General features: G+C 43.9%; 2 long non-coding RNA genes across 2 annotated transcripts in view; one reads left to right on the forward strand and one right to left on the reverse strand.

Annotated features, from left to right (window-relative positions):
- The window catches only part of LOC135368246 (uncharacterized), a 31,931-nt gene extending 12,164 nt beyond the window's left edge, over positions 1–19,767 (forward strand). Inside the window, exon 2 of the long non-coding RNA XR_010414729.1 lies at positions 19,608–19,767. This is a non-coding gene — a long non-coding RNA (uncharacterized LOC135368246). The remainder of the gene's footprint in view (positions 1–19,607) is intronic.
- Positions 14,319–18,114, reverse strand: LOC135368238 (uncharacterized). Its single transcript, XR_010414725.1, has 2 exons — positions 15,518–18,114; positions 14,319–15,420 (listed from the first exon to the last, which is right to left on the reverse strand). It is a non-coding gene; the product is annotated as an uncharacterized LOC135368238 (long non-coding RNA).
- Positions 19,768–22,118: the final 2,351 nt, after the last annotated feature.

Raw genomic sequence — 22,118 nt, forward strand, 5'->3', positions numbered from 1 at the left:
CTGGGATCGATCCCCGGCAAAGGCTGCGTTGCCTGGATGTGTTTCACGGGTTTTCATCAGAATCGAATGTCGATACAGTTTCTTGCAAATTGATTGCTGCTCTAAATAAAGCCGTCTCACTTTTACTCAACAGTACGAACAAATACCGTGCATCTTTAATGCGATAAAGAGAGCGCCCCATAGTTCGGTGTCCACCCTTTGTAGGAACGAAGTCGTGAATGCTGCAGTCCTAAGAGGAATAACTGTTTCAATAGATCCCTACCGAGAAACGTCACCGAGTCGCCAACGTACACTCTTAAAAATGAACTTCACCGCATAGCACGCTCCTAGCCAACCATAATCTCGAATGAAATCGTTATCTGCCCTGATTTGTTGAAAACGGGAGGCGTACGCGTTTTTTGTGACACTTATGCTGTTCATAATTGTCACAAAAAAGGCGTGCGCCTACCGTTTTCAACAAATCAGGGCAGATAACGATATCATTCGAGATTATGGTTGGCTAGGAGCGTGCTATGCGGTGAAGTTCATTTTTAAGAGTGTACGTACACTCTTAAAAATGAACTTCACCGCATAGCACTCTCCTAGCCAACCATAATCTCGAATGAAATCGTTATCTGCCCTGATTTGTTGAAAACGAGGGCGTACGCCTTTTTTGTGACACTTATGCTGTTCATAATTGTCACAAAAAAGGCGTACGCCTTCCGTTTTCAACAAATCAGAGCAGATAACGATATCATTCGAGACGATGGTTGGCTAGGAGAGTGCTATGCGGTGAAGTTCATTTTTAAGAGTGTAGAAACGTCAACGTATTTGAGGAGAGAGAGAGGGGTGGGGGGCGTGTACGCCTTTTTGGGGCAATTCAAACTGCCACAAAAAGGCGTACGCCTCCCGTTTTCAATAAATCAGGAAAGCGAAAGATATAATCCTGCGTGGCGGCTGGTTCCGAGCCTCCTTAGTCGCGGAAGGACCGGATGTCTTCGTGGCACCGGAAGTTGTGGCGGGGCTTGTTTATGTTTACCCGGGAATGTCATGTACACTCTTAAAAGTGAACTTCACCGCATAGCACGCTCCTAGCTGACCATCTTCTTCAATGATATCGTTATCGTTATATGATGTCGTTATTTGTTGAAAACGGGAGGTGTACGCCTCTTTTGTCTCATTTGTGGGTTCATAATTGTCACAAAAAAGGCCTGCGCCTCCCGTTTTCAACAAATCAGAGTAGATAACGATATCATTCGGGATGATGGTTGGCTAGGAGCGTGCTATGCGGTGAAGTACATTTCTAAGAGTGTATAGCTCTGATATGTGTAAAATGCTTAATTTCAAAATGAATATTTTGTCTACTGTAAGCATGTGCATGCTTACAGCAGACAAAATAGACATGTCCTGAAGGAGATGCAAGGCGAGTCCATCTGTAGGCTTGCTTGCCATACACCGGACTATCTGCTTTTTTAAGCACAGCAATTCGTAGTTAACCTGCAAGCTTAAAAATGAACTTCACCGTATAGCACGGTCCTAGCCTACCATCACCTTGAATGATATCGTTATCTACCCTGGGGGCTTAATCGTTTGCACGCGTTACGAGCTAACGAGGGGCGGGGCACTCGTCGAGTATGGCACGTGATAAAACACGTACACGGCGCCCTTCGCGCGATACGTGAAGGGCGTGGTATACGTGACGCGCAATGTGTCACGTGCCCATCTTTTTGAATTTCCCGCCCGCCTTTTTGAATTTACCGCCACTCGTTTAGTAGATAAAGGACGAAGAACGCAGGATCAAGTGCGCGACTATTGGTTGGGGGCGCGTGCCATTCATCTCTGTTCTTCACGCCTCCTTCACGTAACGACCAATGACAAGCGAGACACAAAGTAATCGAGGTCGATTACTTTGACGAGAATACACTGTTAAAACAGAACTTCGCCACATAGCACGCTCATAGCCAACCATCATTCCGAATGATATCATTCTGTGCATTGATTTGTTGAAAATGGGACGCCTCCCTTGTTTTGAGCAAATCATGGCACAGAATGATATTATTCGGAATCATGGTTGGCTAGGAGCGTGCTATGTGGTGGAGTTCTGTTTTAACTGTGTAGGGCCCCTGGACAAATTTTCCTGAAAGCATACTCGTACGTTAAGGAATTTTGTCTCGTTTACGTTTTCAATCACAGCAGAGTTCATTGTTAAGGGAAATGTGGGATCAATGAGCTGTTTTTTGTTCTAAAGATTATGTACGTGGTCTTCTCAACGTTTAGGAGCAATTTATTTCTGCTAACCAATTGGACAAGTGATCGAGGCAAGTGTTAAAGGGGCACTAAAATGCACAAATAACTTGCCCTCGAATGAAAGTTCGTGTTTCAATTAGGAAAATTCAAACAAAGTTAGTTCACAGAACGCTAACATTTACAAGAACAACGCAATGACATTAGAGCCATCTTTGGCATCAACGAATAGGATCCCCAGGGGGCAAAGATTTGCGGCATCCAATGAAACGGCAGGAGAAGCGCGCGCGTACCTATCGTGGACGTGTGGATTTGGAACGGGTCGAACAGTTGATTGGAACAGCCCACCTTCATGATCACCACTTCCTGCAGTTAATCTTACCTTATGCAAACCTAAACCAATCAAACAAATGAAGTGATAAAAAAATTAGTTAGGAATATATGCGGGGAACCTGATTCACTCAACATGCTTGACTCTCCAAGGTGTCGTCACTGCGGTGACGTGGAAGACCTAGAGCACATCTTCCTTGATTCGCCCGAACCACCAACCTTTCAGAACCACACTTTCAGTGTCTGTAGATCAGTTGGAAACTCGTCCTCTGACTATACACTCTTAAAAATGAACTCCACCGCATAGCACGCTCCTAGCCAACCATCATCTCGAATGATATCGTTATCTGCCCTGATTTGTTGAAAACGGGGGGCGTACGCCTTTTTTGTGACACTTATGCTGTTCATAATTGTCACAAAAAAGGCGTACGCCTGTAGTGTCTGTAGATCAGTTGGAAACTCGTCCTCTGACTATACCGGGTGTTTCAGCTAAATCCCCGGGCTAAATAATTCGCGAACGGGTGCAACAATCCACGAGCTTTCTTTTTTACAAGTATCTGTCCGATACCACCTACAAGCTGCACACCGTGTGGATTAGTGGGAGGCGCTCATTATTAAGATAAAAATGCAAATGAGTTAAGTAAAAAAGCGTAACTTCTAAAGCAGGGCGCTGTCGGTATTAAAATGGGTACTACCCCTTTTGGGACCTTCAGTGGACACCTTTTAGAGAAAAATCTGCCACCGAAGCGGGTCATTTGTTGCAGTAATTAATTAGTTTCGGTTTACGTATTTTTGTCGCGGCTTATGGCTGCGAAGCGCAAAAGGACGCTCTTTCACTCCCTTATCCATCAATGAATTACGTCCTTACACCAATGAATTACACCAATGAAATACGCCCTTTTGCGCTTCGCCGCGACCAGCCGCAAAAAAAAAAAAAAAAAAAAAAACGTAAACCGAAACCAATTAATTACTGCAACAAATGACCCGCTTCGGTGGCAGATTTTTCTCTAAAAGGTGTCCACTGAAGGTCCCAAAAGGTGTAGTACCCATTTTAATGCCGACAGCGCCCTGCTTTAGAAGTTACGCTTTTTTACTAAACTCATTTGCATTTTTATTTTAATAATGAGCGCCTCCCACTCATTCACACGGTATGCAGCTTGTACGTGGTATCGGACAGATACTTGTAAAAAAGAAAGCTGGTGGATTGGTGCACCCGTTCGCGAATTATTTAGCCCGGGGATTTAACTGAAACACCCTGTATATACAGGGTGTTTCACCTACGGTGATAAAAAATTATAACTGGCGACGTAGTCGCCGGAGGATTGTCGAACTTTCGGCATTTACCTTCTGGAAACTTTTGCGATCCCATCGTTTCCTTCCCCCTTCTTTCCGTCATTATCATCATCGGTTCCAGTTTGCTGACCGCGTCCGTAATTTCCGACGTCCACGGAGGCAATCCTGCATGCTGCGAGTCGGGAAGCGCATGTTTGTTTTGTAGCCTGTCGTTGCTAGAAGAACGGTAAAGCACCTGTCCAAGTCAGACGTCGACGCACCTTTCCAACTCTTTAACCTAATCTTAAAGGAGAGCGCGACAGACTACGTATGTGCCCCAGTATCGGTAACGCAGGAATGCTGCCACGTCAAGCGGGTGATAACGTACCGTATTCAAAGCAGAACGATTACAGCGATAACGCTGGTTTATCGCTAGCCAGTGAAGGAGAAAAATAACGAAAATGAAGAGCGACTTGGCTCTCGCAGGGTCAAGAACCACGCATGATTAGCGAAGTTTCCTGCGTCTCGTCTTTCGAATAGGAGTAGTTTGTGTAAAACGTCCTGGTATGATAAAAGCAGCGAAAGGATTAGATTTTACACCCCGCGAGACGCTGCGCTCTTCAATGCCAGAGTAGATAGATAACACTGCGTAGTTATGGGACACGACACTCCGGTCTCTTTCTGGTCAACAAGTTGTTTTTTTTTTAATTTATTTAGGTATACTGCTGTCCTAGTCAGACCTAAGTAGGAGTGACACCGAAAAGAAAGAAAAATAGTTCCGTCAATTACAAACGGGACAATAAATTACAAAGAAATGTACGGTCCAGGACAGCATGCTATTGTCACTGAAGCATTCATCACGTCACCAGCTAACGTTCGTAAAAAAAAAAAAAAAAAAAAAAGAAAGAAGAAAGAAAAAGAAAACGAAAAGTTGAGTGTCCCCTTGGAAGTTTTAGCAACCACCGATCTCGGTTTAATGTTAGCCAGCGTTGGTGAAACCGGGCCGTAGTGCGCTAATATCAGTTGAAGCACTTGGTGACAACACAAACTTAAAGTAGCACAGAAGTCATTTTTAACACCCTGTTTTCTTCCTATAAAATGATGCACTATGCGAAGTAATTCACACCACAGAGTCATAATGATCGCAGAAGTTGCGAATTTAAAGCACACCGCAAAAAGCGACCGTGCGCAACGGTGGTGAAGAGCAGTACCAGCCTGTGATCTGCTTGGAACCTCGGGCTGACGCTATAAGGAGAACGCTCGCTGATTGGTCTAGAGAAATGTTGTCTGCTACTCTGCTGTCGTCTGCTACTCGGCCGTTCGGGGTTCTGAAGATGCCTTTCTCCTGGCTTGGTAATGATTCGGCCGCTCCTTCTACCCCCAATTCTCCGGGAGAACTGGCGAAACTGGTTTACAGTAGTTTACAGCGGCAAAGGGATAAGGCGCTGACCCCACTGACCGGCGAACCAGAACGAATTCTCCTTATAACGTCATCGGTGACGTGACCTTCTCATCCTCGTTATACCCGGAGTGGCGAGGGCGAGCGAGTGAAGGCGCAGACCGATGTTTATGCGAGTTTTTTTCTGGGAAACAAATTGCACACATCAACACCTTTCGCGCTATTCGGTAAAATGACACACACACTTTCATCAGACGTCTTAATCTGATTTTTTTTTTATGGCCCTCTGTACTCCTTTAAGGGGTGTTCAGCACGTCCGGACTGCACCCCTAGATCTGCGCTCTTGCCGAAGCTCGCAGTATGTCGCTGTTGTACGCTTCATGCGTCCAGTCCTGTGTTTTCAGCATTATCACACGGTGAACCCATGTTTATCGTGCGACAGGCGGCGAAATGAAACGGAGAGGGAGACACAAGTAGGGAGGTTTGTTTATTTGTTTGTCCGCGCAAACTGCTTCTGACGGGTGCCTTTTTTTATCAGCAGCGCAATAACAGTCCGGGCCAGCTCAGCTTCCAAGGGTCGGCAAAGATACTGAACAAACATGCTGAACAAACAAAGATACTGAACGCGACGGTGTTGCGCAATCCTTGTTCTCAAGACAACGTGACTGGTGTCACTTTCTCGTTACAGCCACACACATTTTCAGGTCCGCTTTAAATTCGCTCTGTGAGTTCATCCCCAGTTTCGTTGAAAACTGAACGTTTCAGCTAGGCCCGTTTCATCGTACCAGTGACTGCCGTTTCATTCAATTGCTGTTTTTTTTATTTCAGTGACAACATAAAAGTGATACATTTAGAGGCTGAAAGACCATCCGGATCATAGCCGGAGCTATAGTGCGAACCGTAGAAACATGTCCGACATAAATATATGACAGCAGTATACACTGAACCACAAAACTGCTAAACTGAAAATATGCAAGTCACAAAAATCCTAAACAGAAGGGATATTAACACAGTCGGTTAATACACTGGGTAATACTGTGAAGTAAGTGCCTATGTAAAGTAAATTTAAAGTTCCTAGATGAAATTACAGACAGTGGTAAGGAATTTCATTTAATTACGCCTTGGTATTGTAAAGTTCGCATCCCATGCTCATTCGATTGATGCCCTAAGACTAAGATTGACTAAGAGATGACGCCCTAACACGGAGCGGCTTGTGCGAGCTACAGAGACCTGGAACTAGCCCTTCAGTAATAATACATTTCCTTGTCATCAGTGCAGTCCTCTTAAAACACAATGTGTTGAATGGCAGAATGCGCAGTGACTTACACAAAGGTAGACATGATTGCCTACACTCTTAAAAATGAACTTCACCGCATAGCACGCTCCTGCCAACCATAATCTCGAATGATATCGTTATCTGTCCCGATTTGTTGAAAACGGGAGGCGTACGCCTTTTTTGTGACACTTGTGCTGTTCATAATTGTCACAGAAAAGGCGTACGCCTCCCGTTTTCAACAAATCGGGGCAGATAACGATATCATTCCAGATGATGGTTGGCTAGGAGCGTGCTATGCGGTGAAGTTCAGTTTTAAGAGTGTAGGATGTGCATTCAATATAGTACGAATTATGCGGTTTTGAAGAAGTTGGCGCACAGCGCGCTATGCGGTGAAGTTCCGTTTTTAGAGTGTACGATCTGGATCAATTAACACTATATGTTGACAAAAATTGAGGTGGGGGTCAGGACATCCTGAACGTCACCCAGGAGGTCAGGACATCGCCCACTAGATCCGATCCTGATTAGTACTATCCATTTGAGACAGATCACTCCGTAATACACTCTAGAAACAGTGCTTCACCGGCATAGCACGTAGTGCGCCAATCATTGCCGCGAACGAAAGGGTTATCGCTTTTGATTCGAGGAGAGAGGGAGGCGTACGCCTTTTTATTACAATTACCATATACCCAAATTGCCACAAAAAGACGCATGCCCTTCTCTCTCTCTCCTCGAATCAGAAGCGATAGCCCTATCGTTCGTGGCAATGGTTGGCGCACAGCGTGCTATGCAGTGAAGTTCTGTTTTTAGAGTGTACGATCTGGATCAATTAAACACTATATCTTGACAAAATTGAGGTGGGGGGTCAGGACATCCTGAACGTCCCCCAGGAGGTCAGGACATCGCCCTCTAGATCCGATCCTGATTAGTACTATCCATTTGAGACAAATCACTCCGTAAGACATCATACACTAGCTCTAGAAACAGAGCTTCACCGGCATAGCACGTAGTGCGCCAATCATTGCCGCGAACGATAGGGTTATCGCTTTTGATTCGAGGAGCCAGTGGGACTCAGGGGTGCCGGTATATAGCTGAAGGGTGGATGCATGCCAGTCAGCCAGTGTGGCTGATTGGTGGATGCACGCCAGTGGGACTGATGGGTGCCAGTGAGGCGTATGCCTTTTTGTGGCACTTACCATATACCCAAATTGCCACAAAAAGACGCACGCCCCTCTCTCTCCTCGAATTAGAAGCGATAACCCTATCATTCGTGGCAATGGTTGGCGCATAGCGTGCTATGCGGTGAAGCTCTGTTTTTAGAGTGTACGATGTCTATCGGCCAATGCGGTCGTGCCTTCGTAATGTCACTCCTTATGCTGTCTCGCCACCAATCCGATCTCTCCGCTCTTTCTGGTCCTTCAACTCATGTTTCCACACATTGGGTGTGATGAATGAATCTATTCTTTTCTCAATTTTTTTATCTTACGAACACGCTTTGTATTGCTGGTTGGATTACACTCAGCGGGGGTCACGTGACGCGCGTTTTCTGCGGACGCCGACCACGCGATTTCGTGAGAGCCTGCAGCTGACGCTGTAAAAACGAAACGGGTGAAGTTATTCAGAGAGAGTGGTCACAAACTATAGTATCTGGTACATGGGTAAGCGATCGCAGGTTTTTATTAGTATAGTAGTAGTAGTAGTATTCCGCGTTTGCGACGCGAAGGAACTGACTATTTCTCTTGCTACGCCAGTGGGTCTGCGCATGCGTGAGCTAACGGAGAGCTAAGCGGTGAATGAGGGTGGGCAAGTGAGCAAACAGAGCATTAGTGAGCGAAGGGGGAGCAGAAAGGAAGGTGAGTGAGAATGAATCAGCATGAGTGAGGGCGCGGAGAGCAGAAAGGGAGGTGAGTGAGCGAATGGGGAGCTGTCGAGCGGCAGGTGTGTGGGCATAAATGATCATAAGTGAGCAGAGCAGGAGGTGAGTGAGTGAACGAGGTGAGTCAGCATGAGTGAGCGAACAGAGGGCTGAGCTGGAGGCGAGTGAGCATGAGTAAGCGAACAGAGAGCAGAGCGGGAGGTGAGTGAACATGAACGAGCATTATAGAGGATGTCTCACGTAACGTGTCGAAAATATATATTTAAAAATCTACACGTCGGAAAATTATGGGGTCAACGGTATTCGCCTTCGGAGAGTTTTTGCCATCGTGTGAGACACTTTTATGAACTTTTCGCCACGGGAAATTTAATTTCTCGAATTAAAGTCCGGAAAATGCCTAGCCAACGAACATTTTTCCGACAAGTTTGGGAAGCATGGGTCGAGTTTAGCCCACCATGAAAAAATTCATTTATTCAAAATTATTATATAAAATAAAAAATTATAAAAATTATTTTTTTACCTGCAAAGTAGCCAGCACAGTCGGCAAGAGTCCACCAGAGTTAGCAGAATTTACCAGCAAGTTATGGCATATTGCAAAGGTTACAATGTCATTAAAAACCATTATATTTAGGAAATGCCATAAAAAACCATGGCCGTCTGCAAAGCCCTCCATAATGCAACAACACTTCAAATCATGCGATAGCTAAAAAGCTAAATTAACAGCAACGTTATGGCCCCACTCTTCGACAACATATAGCATGTCATTCATATCTACGAGAGATGTCTTACTTTTGTTATTTGCAACCTGTACTACAGCTCAACAAATGTCAAGAGTTTCGAGCTTCTTTATTGGAACCTATCAAATACACAGTGCAGTTTGGACCCTGGCCATGACTGCAATCCGTAGACCGACCGAAACGTCGTCAATGCGTAGACATATGGCGTACTAAGTGGTGGCGGTGCTTGAACATCTTGGAGCACACGTGACACACGTACGGCCTTTCGTCAGTGTGAATCTTCATGTGCGCTTTGAGGTTTTCCTTCCACGTGAATGAAGCCGAGCAGACTTCGCAGACAAACGGCCTTTCTCCGGTGTGCCTCCTCAGGTGCTTTCTAACGACAAACTTGTGCCTTGACTGGTAGGGACAGAAACCACATATGTACATTCCCCCTGCTTTCTCCACCTCCTCCAGTAACTCTGTAATAATACAGCGGAAACTGAAATGACAACCAATACTGTCACGATACCGGTACCGGTACCGATACCGATACCGATACAAGTCACAAAACAGTCTGCACATTTGGAGCCTCGTATTTTCTGGTAAAACACTGTAAAACCGACTTTTGCCACGTCGCACCTCAAACTTTCCTGCCCCGCGATTTGCCTTAGCGTTACACCGGGTAACGTCTGAAAAGCCTCGAAAACAAACTTGTGAAAGTACAAATTCGGACACCAATGTGACCAAACACGCACACACCATAACACTAAGCACAGTCGCTTGGTGTGCTCACATGAGATGCAAGGAGAGATGTTTCACTCAGTATGACCCAGTTTTACCCGATTTTACAGCTTCAGTAATACGTAGAACCAATTTTTGTGTCAAACACAGTACAACAAACAAAATAACAGAACAAACAAAACAAAACACAAAACAAAACAATAAAAGGTGCAACAAAAACAAACCAAACAACACACAACAAAAAAATAAAAAAATACAAGGACCTATTCATCTCAAAGGAATGCAAGACTGTAGATGTCAAGGAAGGTAAAATTAGCTAACTATACAGTGTACTTTCTTCAACAAATCAAGCATATCACTTCAACTTGTACAATCCCTTTCAGCAGCCTACATTTGCTGGAATTCCCTTTCCTAATATTCTACGAGGTTGTTCTGAAAGAAAATCTGTTTCGGGCACAGCAGGAAGAAAAAGGTCTCCCACACATTTAAGCAACCCATCATTTTTAAGATAGTTCACTCAGGTAATATTCAGCAGAGGGGATGATAGCTAGGATGCAGTCGACATCCAAAAAGCTGACCGTGCTGATGAAAACTAAGCAGTGAGGCCTTCTTTGTTACACACAAGCTTTCATGTTAGAGGCTACACTTCTTCACGTTTGAAGAAACATAAATGTAGCCTCCTACAAGAAAGCTCGTGTGAAAAAGGAAGGCGGCTTTACTGCCTGTTTTTCATCAGCGCAGTCAGGTAATGTTCAACATTTAAAATGTACGTTAAAATAAACAATGGACATTTACAAGCTGTGCAGACCTTGCTGCTTCCCATGGTAGGCAGTACTTAAAACGCTGCACTTCATTGGGAGCACATTTTACTCAATATCAAGACAAGCAAAGCAGCACAAAGTCTTTGCCCGATATTGGGCCAAGAAGCTGCATTTTCCCCAAAATATTCTTTGCAGATGTAAGAAAGTTTTCATTAACATCTCGGTCCAATAAAGGCCTAGCATTGTAACATTCACGGTGGAGGAGGCTACTGAAGGGCAGGGGCTGACAACTTTCATCGCACTCCTTTCTACTCCGAGAATTTTTAAACAACAAAAAGACAAAAATATGGCACCCTGGCCTTATACGAGGCTCACCCTCCTAGTCTCACTATATCCCTCTCCAGCAATTAAAAAAAAAATGTGTAAATTAATTTTTAATTAATGAGTATGGTACTTCGCCCTCTGAGGCTGCTCCATCCGCCTCATCATTATCTTTAACAGTGAGAAATGACTAAAATTGACACTCAACACATATGTACTTGCACAGAAATGACTTTTTTGGCACACAATGCCATCAGAATTCATACACAAAATATTTTGGACATTTTTCTACTTCCTGCTATCACTGAAGTGGATGTTTCAACATTTCAAGGCACTGTAAACGAGAAGTAGAAAAGCTACCCGAGAGTCATGCAGACAAAATATTTTATACATGGCATTCACTGAGATTTTTGCTGCAGTTTCTCGTTGTTTAATACCTTGAGCTATACAGGAACAAGTACAGATGCAACAAACAGATAAGTACAAATCTCGCCTTCGTGATTTTATTTAAAGTATATTGCACCACTACATATTTTGCATTTATTGCCCCACGGCTTGGAAAACATGGCTGAAAGTGTTCATGTATTGTTTTCAATATGCCGCTTAGCTTAAAGACAAGTTTACTAGCAGACTAGTTAAAGTGACTATTAACAGCTGAACCAGCATGGTAGCCACTAAAGTAAGTAGCAACACTGTATACAGTGCCCCACTTGGTTGATCTTCCCAGCCCCATTCTTTTCTCTCTCTCTCTCTTTCAAAAACTGCAGAAATGAAGCTAAAAACATGCAGTTTATCTCACACTGAAGGATCGAAAAATGGTCGTGAGCATGTGAACAATATTCATAAGGTGTGAGTACTTATGAGCATGCTTCCCATTGAAGTGATCTTAGGGCTCATAGATAGCCAAGATCTTTGCATACTAAACAAAGCACCCAAGTTCTCAATATAGCTCTTGTTCCAGAGACCATAAATGGTGATAATACGGGGACTGATCATAAAGTAACTAGTACGCATTTATATTTAAAAAGCAAAATAGTTACAAATTTGAACCTTAAGGCCCCATCGAGGTAGTCCACTTCTGAAACTACACACTTAGTCCAGTGCTCTGTTCATTTTTTGAAGTCTTCTTTGGCAACAGCAAAGAGCTGTCTCGACACATTTGTTTGGATCTCTTCAACATCTTCGAACAGCTTTCCATGTAACCATTTTTGGAAAACAGGAGAAATATCACTGCATCACCCCAGTAACACAAATTTCAGGATTTTTGGGAGGCTCAAACGAATGTGACAAAATGGCTCCTATTGCTATTTACAAATAAAACTTTCAAAAATGCTTTGGACAGTGGAAACAACACTGGGCTAGGTGAGTGTTTTCCAAAGTGAGCCACCTCGACGGGGACTAAGTTTCAAATTTGGAAATAGTTTAACCTTTTAAACATACGTAAATCCATAACGGAATTTTTTCTTTGTCAGTCTTCGTACTGTCGCAGGTGGTGCCTTAGGTGTTTGTTGTTGTAGCTGTTTTATTTTGAGACAAAGAATAATCACAAGTATATCCTAAATAGCTCAAGAATATGTAATGGGTGCACATGAAAACCTTAAAAAAGAGTAGGAATGGGTTTCTTTTTCTTTGCCATGCTGGTTTCGTGTGTGCAAGTAACTCTGAATAGATGCTATGCTCCACATTCTGTTAAAGGGGTCGTGGCACCTTGCTATAGGTTCAGAAGAATGGCCTCTGTTCGAAATATTGGCAGCTCTGGTCCTGGGGCTTGGAGATCGTTCATCCATGTAGTAGCACAGCACAGCAAAGTATTGAGGAAACAAAATTTGTATGTGTAGTAGAACCCTTGAAGGACACAAGAAAAAGAACATGTCAAAAAGAAATTGCTATACAACACCTGGGACACATATTTGCACAAAAGGTACAAGTGCAGCAGGAGGTGGTGTGCAAGAAAACTTTCAATAATGCAGATCAGAAAAGCCGTTTGCCTTGGTTGCCAGTCTGAGAGACGCTATTGTCTTCTGCCCAAAAGTGAACCATGCGCCTTCTTTCTTTTCGTGGTTGTACATCGCGTTGCCCACCAGTCACCTGAAGCGGAGCGGTCGACCACTCGCAGCAGACGACTGGTAGCAGACGACTCTCGGCAACCAATAACAAGTGCTCGGCTGGCGCGTCACCACTGGACACAATGAGTAGCTCGGGTAGATCGCCATCGGTGTGCGCACACTCTCGGAACTAATTTTCTCGGGAAATTTGCGTTTCCTATTTTGTGTGATGGCTCCCGAAGGTAGTACGTCTGTACAGGATGTTTTTTTTTTAGCCTTTACAGAGCTTTTATAAAAAAGCTATGACAGCAGCATAGATGCCGTTTTACGAGTTGAGTCCTACGGCCAGGACGGACTCCCTCAGCGAAAAGAGTATGCAACTACAAGATGACTTATTACCTGAAATCCGTTCGTTAACTCTTTAATTAGGAAACTTTGGGCAAAAGTGAGATAACAGAACGGGAGACAATCCTCGTTGAAATCCATTCTAGCTTTTAAAAATCAAGAAAAGAGCGCATGCCGTCAAATATTGATTCCTGAATTTCGGTACGCAAATGAACCGAGCGGTTGGCTAATTGGCGGTTGGCCCGAGCAGTTTATCTAGCCAGCTAAGCTGCACCTACTCCAATCATCTCCATCATTCCAAGTCACGTGACCATCTGACATGAAATGAGCGCAGTACTCCCATGTGTTCCCAGTCACCACGGTTTCGGCTAATTTGAATATCAAAGTTCGGCGACGTATATTTTAACGCACGTGCATGTTTCAGGATTCGTTAAATGAAGAAATGGCTTGCAACTAAGACAGTCTCTCAATCTGCTATCTCACTTTTGCTCGAAATCCCCTAATTAAAAAGTTAATTAGCGAGAATGTCAGGTAATTAGTCATCTTGTAGTTGCACACTTTCTTCGAGAGGATGTCCGCCTCGCCTAGAACTCAACTGCAAAAACAACACCTATGCTGCTCTCGTAGTTCTTTTTAACAGAAATTCTGTAAAGGCTAAAAAAACACTCTGTACATCACGCAGTAAGATATGAAAAAGAGTTAAAACTTGGGCTGGTTGGTGATTCTTAGTTAAAAACGATAGAACGACTAAAGACGAGGACGGAACATAAAAAAAGTTGAGAACACGTCGACTTTTTCTGTGTTCCATCCGCATCTTTTCATGCACTGAGTGTTTTATCATTTTTAACTAGTAAAATATACATGTTTCAAATGTGTACCACGCTCCTTTAAGCAAGCTTTGGTGCCAAGCTATGATGTCACAGATGCGAGAGCATCAGCCATCCCTATTGGTTCTTCAGTGCATGTGACCTCTCCAACGGCCGCCCCACTATACTCCGAGACAACTCAAAAGCTGCAGGCACAGAGCTGTATTTTCACCAGAAGAAAGTAGTCTGCACATTGAGAGTGAGGCACACAAGAAGGTGGTGGAGACCAAGCGGACAGGAAAGTCGATTAACATTTTTGGTGATTACGCCAATATTTCGTGTGTTTGCTTTAAAAGCATGTAAATGTGCTCTAAAAGTACCGTAATTTCACGCGTACTAGCCACACCGCAGATGGGCCGCAGGACCCATTTTTAGAAACGTTTCGAAAATTTTGGGGCAGATAAGCCGCGGGCAACACGACACGACTGATTTGTGTGACAAAGGAGAATCATAGAGAGGGCCATAAACCCTGTGGTCCATACTCCGGGTTTTGCATGGTGTACAACAAATGAGGTCAGTTCTAGTGTTCTACCAAGATCGGATTGTGCCCTCGTGTGTTTTTCATGGATCGACGGGTCAGTAGCCTTCCAGAAGACATGAATCACTGTCACCACTTTCGTTAAAGCTGCTTGGGGGAAGGCACCAGGAAGGTCACTCTACTCCAATGTGGACGTGCCCCCGTTACGCATTGTTTGTGTAGTGGCAGGGCGGTGCTGTTACAGAGACAGCCCTTGTCAGCCCTTTTGCTAAAACCGGCACATAGGGAAAATAACAGGGAAAAACAGTCATCAAATAAGCCGCAGAGCACCCATGAGAAAAACAAATCGCGCATAAGTTGCGGCTAATACGTGCAAAATTACGGTACGTCGTGTGCGATATGTGTGTCTTTGCAACACGATCAGTATAAAAACAACAGTTCGAAGCACCCGCCTAAGCCAATCGCGGACATCCTCATACGCGTGGGCGGATTTGGCCTGCGGGAGTTGACTTTTCTCGAAGTACGGCAAAGACGCCTGCTGCGACGTCACAGCTACAGTGCCCACGACCCTTTTAAAGAAGTGCACTTGCAGCCTCTATCCCACATGGACCATCATGTGACGATGCAGGTGTTGCCTCTGCCGAAATGTCTTTGAGCAGACAGAGCACATGAATGGTTTCTCCCCAGTGTGCGTCATTTCGTGCTTTCGGACGTCGCTCCTGTTGATCGACTGGTAGGTGCAGTAGTTGCACTGGTATCGCTTGGGAGCATCTGTCAAGAGTAACAACATTATTCCAGGATGATGATGCCATAAAAATTACTTTCTAAAAGGTCAGGGCATGAGAACGGATGCTCACTGCCTCCTTACATCTCGTGTCGTCCCAAGGCACGTCTTCGGCATCGCAGCTGAACAGTAAATGACCTTCGAGAAGGGCATCAGCTGGTAGATCTGCAAGGAAGTTCACGCAAGAAATTAGTTCCTCGTCTAAAATACCTGGGAAGGTGCTTTTTGGTCTGCATGTTGCGGATGCACTCTCAAAAACGGAACTCTACCACATAGCACGCTCTGCGCGAACCATTGCCATGATAGGGTTATCAGTTCCGACTCGAAGAGAGGGGGGGGGCGTACGCCTTTTTGGGTCAATTTGGATATATAATTTACACATAAGGGCGTACGCCTCCCTCTCTCCTCAAATCAGAAGCGATAGCCCTATAATTCGTAGCAATTTTTGGCACAGAACGTGCTATGTGGTGGAGTTCTGTTTTTAGAGTGTGTATAAATGGTAAACGTAAATGCAACGTAAAATGGTAAACTATCATTTCCTATGTGTGTTAAGTTTCTGAAACCAAAACATTTAATGCAGACATAACCAACGTGCAACAATAGTTGATAATGAGAATGCTCTTGAGCAGAATTTCCTCATGTGAACTTGCCTTCATCAGTAAAGGTGCTCGTGAAGTTTACATTAACAATACCGCATCTCTGCATTGTAATTTCCTGTATGTACTATTATGCTCTTAAAACAGTACTTCACCGCATAACGCACTCCTATAGCCAGCAATAATCCCGAATGACACTGTTCTCTACCCTGATTTGTTGAAGACAGGGGGCGTATTCCTTTTTTGCGACACTTGCGCAGTTGCGATAATTGCAGCAAAAGGGCGTACGCCCCGTGCTTGCCACAAATCAGGACCAATAACAGTATCATTCTGGTCAGTGGTTGAAAAAAAAAATTTTAATGATGATGATTAGAGAGTTTCGCTGCCAGGGGTCAATGGCTGGACTTCAGCATGTTACATAGTGAAGCTCTGTTTCAAGACTGTACGTGAAAACCCTTCTAAAGCTTTCTTTCATGCACCAAAGCCCCTTCAACATAAAGAAGAACAAGGAATTTACACAGCAAGCATTTATTACTGATACTCTAACATGCCAACGTTTATAACTTATATACCTCACTCACATCCCATATATTACACAATCTTGTAAATATGAATGGTACTCTGCGTTGTGAAACTTTGTACGTAACACACAAACAAGGACAAGTTTATAATGACAAACACAAGGCACACAGAGTCACTTGAGTGAGTGCAGATCAGAGGAGAAAGGACATCAAACACACTTGTGTGTGTAGAAAGCATAAGATAACACCAACAAAAGGGAAACACATCAACCACACTGCTACATGCATGCTCCGAGTGGCTATACAAAAAGCAGACACAATCAGCAAGTCTTATTGCTGACTTTAACTCACTAAAGAAAAACTAACATCTGTTGACAGTGGCACCAAAAGATACAGAGGGAGGCCTCCTAAACATTATAGTGCACTTGCTCTTCATAGGCATATTAGATTAGTGAAAAAGAAACACATGACCACCTGTAACATCGATGCACATAAATTGACTTACATCAGCTTTGGCACAGACAAACACAAGGGGTATCAATGAACAATTCTCAAACGAAATATTCCACAATGGTACTCTCATAGCGGTACTCTCTTACTGAGAACCTGAAAAAATTTGAAACTATGGGAAATGAGTAATGAACCCTCTGTAGGCACAGGCTATATTCACGGAATATTGGGTCTGTCATACAATGTTATACTTAGGTGGTGCAGCCAGAAATTCTTGTGGGGGAATATTCTAGGGAATATTTGGAGAATCTACTTCCCTAAATTTAAATTCTGGGTATTGGGGAGCTTTTAGGAACATCGTGGCTATGCTACATTGCCAGCCTGGCTCAACACATCTCAAGCACTGGAAGATCTTCTTCAACCACATTGTACACCAGAATGCATTACTTTGTGCTGTGCTATATACATAACGGTCTCGAGAAGATTGAATACAGCATGCAAATAATGTAGTCTACTTCAGTTTGGTTAAGTTCAATTAAGAGTGCTCAGAGTCAGTTTCTGCTCCCAGAAGGGTTAATTTCAGAACGCCACGCTTGATGACAAGAACTCAACACTCCCTGCAGCCCCCAGCAATAACTAAAATTCTTACTGAGAAAACAAATGTGTGTGGTTTGTTGTAGGAACTGATTTCCCTTCACCAAGTTATTTTCATCCCCATAATTTTATGCTAACTGTAACGTGGTTTATTTAAATGTATTTATTGAAAGTAATGTGGTGCTTTCTGGTTACGATGACTGGTTATACGCGGATTTGCCCACAAAGCAGTTCATTTGTTTTACATTCCAGTGTGTGTGACTTCATGGAAACCATAAATACAATAACAATACATACATACTTTTGTGGCAACCACATGCGTTTGCCTATGATACTAGCATCCAGAGCACTGAATTGTGGCTGGCAGCACATTGATGACACAAAATCATGACACAAAGCAAATCGGACTTGCATATTTGAGTGTTCCTGACGGTGACATATTTACTTACATAATTAATGCCACCCCCAACTTGGGACGCCCCAAAATTTGGGACTTTTCCCAATCCCCACGTATTTCGCTTACCCCCCCCCCCCCCCCCCCCCCCCCCGAGTTTAGCAGCGCCCCTACCGCACGTCACTGACAGTCACTGGCTAATTAGTGCCCCCTCTCTATCACCCCATGTTTTGGGGATTTGGTTTAAAAAAAAAAAAAAAAACTCAATTATGCGAGCAAATACGATATTTTACGCGCTGCATACATCGCACTTCCAACAGACAGCCGCGTAGTACACCCTCACTTGGCACTAAATCAACCGTGCGGTTCCCCGTGGATTAGGACATGACTGAGAAGGTGCTGCTTTCTCTTGAAGCGTTTCAGGCAGATGGCACACTCGAACGGCCGCTCTTCACCGTGGACGACGATGTGCTGATCCATGTGGTGTTTCTGCCGAAACGTGTTCCCACAGATGTGGCATTCGAACGGACGCTCTTCCGAGTGCGTCCGCAAGTGAGCTTTCAGGTTTCCCTTCCACGTAAAGCACGCGTCACAGACGTCACACTTGAAAGGCCGTTCTCCCGTGTGCATCCTTTCGTGCTGCCTCGTATTGTTGCTCTTCTTCGACACGTACGGGCAGTAGCTGCACCGGTAGAGCTTGGTGCACTGTAGACCCTGCGGCATGTCCGGCGTGGGGGCCGTCCCTGGGGCGAAAATAAGAGGACAATTGCCGGAGCAAACGTTACCTACGGTTAGTTGCAGCAACATGACAAGCACTTCTCACTGTCCCTTCATTTGTACATTGATGCAATACTCTGCTATTCAGCGAGGCTGAGAATTGCGAATCAGAATGAGCCCAACAATCTGATTGCACTGAACTTGAATTTATCTTCTTAATACCGGTCAAGCAGAAACACATAAAAATTTCTCAATTTTCCTTCAATGAACAAAACATTGTACTCATTTCAAGATTTACTTGCAATGCAATTGAACAACATCTTGGAGGACACACAACTATAGGACCAAAATTGTAACACTTATCATTCGGAAGCCAAGGAAATGTTAAAGGTACACATCCGCAAGGTAAACCATACACGTATTTCACGTCCGCATGTGCGGATGTAATATATGGTGCAGGAAAGCAACAGGTTTTGAAACCTTTCAAGAACACTGTCAATTTCAGCCTGTTATCAACAGACAATTCTGTAGTATATGATTTCAGTACTCCGTCAACAGCAAACAAATGGCAACATCAGTAATATAGCACCAGTACAGATGTACCATGTCGGACATGAGGATATGTTTAAAGTTTGCATGTTACAAAAAATATTACCATAAAATATGCATACCTACTTTCATTGATAACAATGTCATAATTAGACTTTAGATACACTTCTCTTGCAATGGGCGAATTTCAATTGTACACCTGGCTCTGAAACACAAGACAGTACACAGGAACCAAAGACAATGCAACTGGACATGAAGTTCAATGCCTTGTTAGCTAGGTTCATTGAATGTGAATTGTAATGTGTGTAACAGAGTAATGTTCACTGCTGTACAAATTGTTTGTCACATTTCAGATAACCAAGGAATCAAGGAACTCCACTGATATCTGAGATCAGTGTAACAGATGAAGTTTTCATCACCAATTCAACTTCTGAAGAACATGTAGCAGCACTAGCGCCATCGGATGATGGCAGCTCAGTTTGAACTCATCTTTGAGTAAATTTTTCTGTTTCCTGCAAAGTGTGATTTTTGCGATTCTTGCTTTCAACATAGAAATTCCGTTCACTAAAGTCGCTCTTCTGTTGCACATTCTGCATTTTCTACGCATTTTTCGTAGGGCACCAACAACGAAAGTACATCTTTACAAGTCCTAAAACCATCACCATTTCCCCAAACTGTGCTGTACTATATGCAGTGGAACGAGAAAGGATGAGAGTGAAGCTTTTCACGCAGCAAACATTTCGCAGCCTCTGCAATGCCTGCCAATTGCAGGACGATCAGGCATCTACACGAAACGTGTAAACCCACGGATACGCATACACAACAGGCAGAGAAGAATGAAACAGAGCAGCGCAGTTCCGAAGACGATGAAAAGATTTAAAAGAAACGTAAAAAGGGAAAATGTGCAACCTCTCCACGGAGAAGATGCAGGGAACAAACTTAAGAGAACACGTTAAAAACAGTGACGAAACGGACCGTTTGGTGGAACATAATTAGAAATGCGACGGACGGACGGACGGACGACGAGCCACGTCAGAGAGCAATTTATCAATCAGTCCCTAGGTAAATGATGCTCTCCACGGCTTCCAAAGAAAGGATGTACATGAACCAAACCACTGTAAGCTAATTATATGTACTTTATTGACATCAAGTCGTGTCATGACAAACGCAGTCCATCACAAGTTTTTCTGCCAACGGCGACTCCCACGTTTTAGCCACGTATTGCTTCCGTTCACATTTCTCTATAGGGACGAGAACCAGCAATGATAATTCATGGCCTTACGTTATCGTGAACCAACCATGACCACGAATCGAAAAAAAAAAAAAAAGGAAGCAATGGCTGCAGAAACCATCCAGAACAATCTGTGCACAGGATTTAATTACTGTTTGCAGGTTAGGACAGAGGGACAGACTGGGTTGCGGAAGTGGGTCTGCTTTGGAAAAAAAAGGGGGATAGCCATACGAATCCAGTCATACCTTGGCGGAGTACAAACGGGGGAGGGGGGGGCGAACATTTACCCCCCCAGCAATTTACATCAGCATCCTTTCAGCAACACACAGGAAATGCCGAGACCCGAAAGTCGACAGAGTGGAGATTGCAAAGTGCTCTAGAGAATGCAATAATACTTCACACTCAGCGCTGCCGTTCGGCATCACCGAGTTCACGTGCAATATGAAAAGAGCCTTCCGCCAGAAAAGACATGCTCTTTCGCGCAACGTCGCCCCGATTTCATCCCGTTTCGTAACTCCCGACATTAAGCCAGATTTTTAACACCCCCCATATTTCGATATTTTTAGAAAATGAACCGAAAAACAGAAGGGCTATGCACGCAGTACGTTAAAGTGTGTTCAACACTTGAAATCGACACAAATTCCTCACGGAAGTAGCGTGCCACTCATAGTGACACAACGTTCAGTGCTTTCGCACACCTTGACCGTGACCTTCCAAAGGTCACGTCTCTCGTGCTACACAGACCCTAAATCAGAAGTCCTTGAATGAATATGTATGTGGCCTTCAAGGTGCTGTTTTCTATTAAACCTCTTGTCACATATTCTGCACTGAAACGGCCTATGATTTCTGTGAGTGACCATGTGTTGAGCAAGGTGGTGATTTCTGTTGAACGTCTTGGAGCATATGTCACACGTGTAGGGCCGTTCGCCCGTGTGCGTTCGTACGTGATCCTTCAGGGTACTGTTCTGTTTGAAGGAAGCGTTGCAAGCCTTGCACTTGAAGGGGCGTTCGCCAGTGTGAATTCGTTCGTGCTGGTTGCAGTGGCCACGTTTTCTAGACGTGTAACTGCAGTAGCTGCATTTGTACATCTTGACAGCACCGGAAGAAATGGTCCCTAGAAGAAAAAAAAGTGAAACATGAGGTCGTACCTCAAGCATAGCGTACGTAACTTCAAAACTGTAACAAATGGAATGCTTTATACTGCTGATACTGCATGTTAAAATACAGAATATTTTAAAACCACAAATGTAAAGCTGAAACACGCAACATAAAGCACACTGAGCATGACTGCAAAGACAGTGGGTAACTTTTAGGGTTCTGCACAAACACAAAGAGACCAAAGAAGAGAAAAGAAAAAGTGTTCCACGACAGTGACAGTCACTGTTCAAGACAAAAGACGACACAAACAATAAAATCCATAACACTAAGCTATCGAGAACTTCCTGATCAGTAATTTGTCCAAGGAGATGTCTTTGAGCCAGCCTATCTTCTTCGCACTTGAGTTGATACACCTCTACGCTGCAGGTTCCTGTCTTCTGGATATCTTTTCCCTTGCCTTCACCTCCTGCACATTAACGCAATTTGAACAGTGTTTTCACACTTTTCAGAAGTTGTACGATAGAAGCAAAACACT

Source organism: Ornithodoros turicata, chromosome 9 (assembly GCF_037126465.1).
Source record: "Ornithodoros turicata isolate Travis chromosome 9, ASM3712646v1, whole genome shotgun sequence".
Taxonomy (NCBI): domain Eukaryota; kingdom Metazoa; phylum Arthropoda; class Arachnida; order Ixodida; family Argasidae; genus Ornithodoros; species Ornithodoros turicata.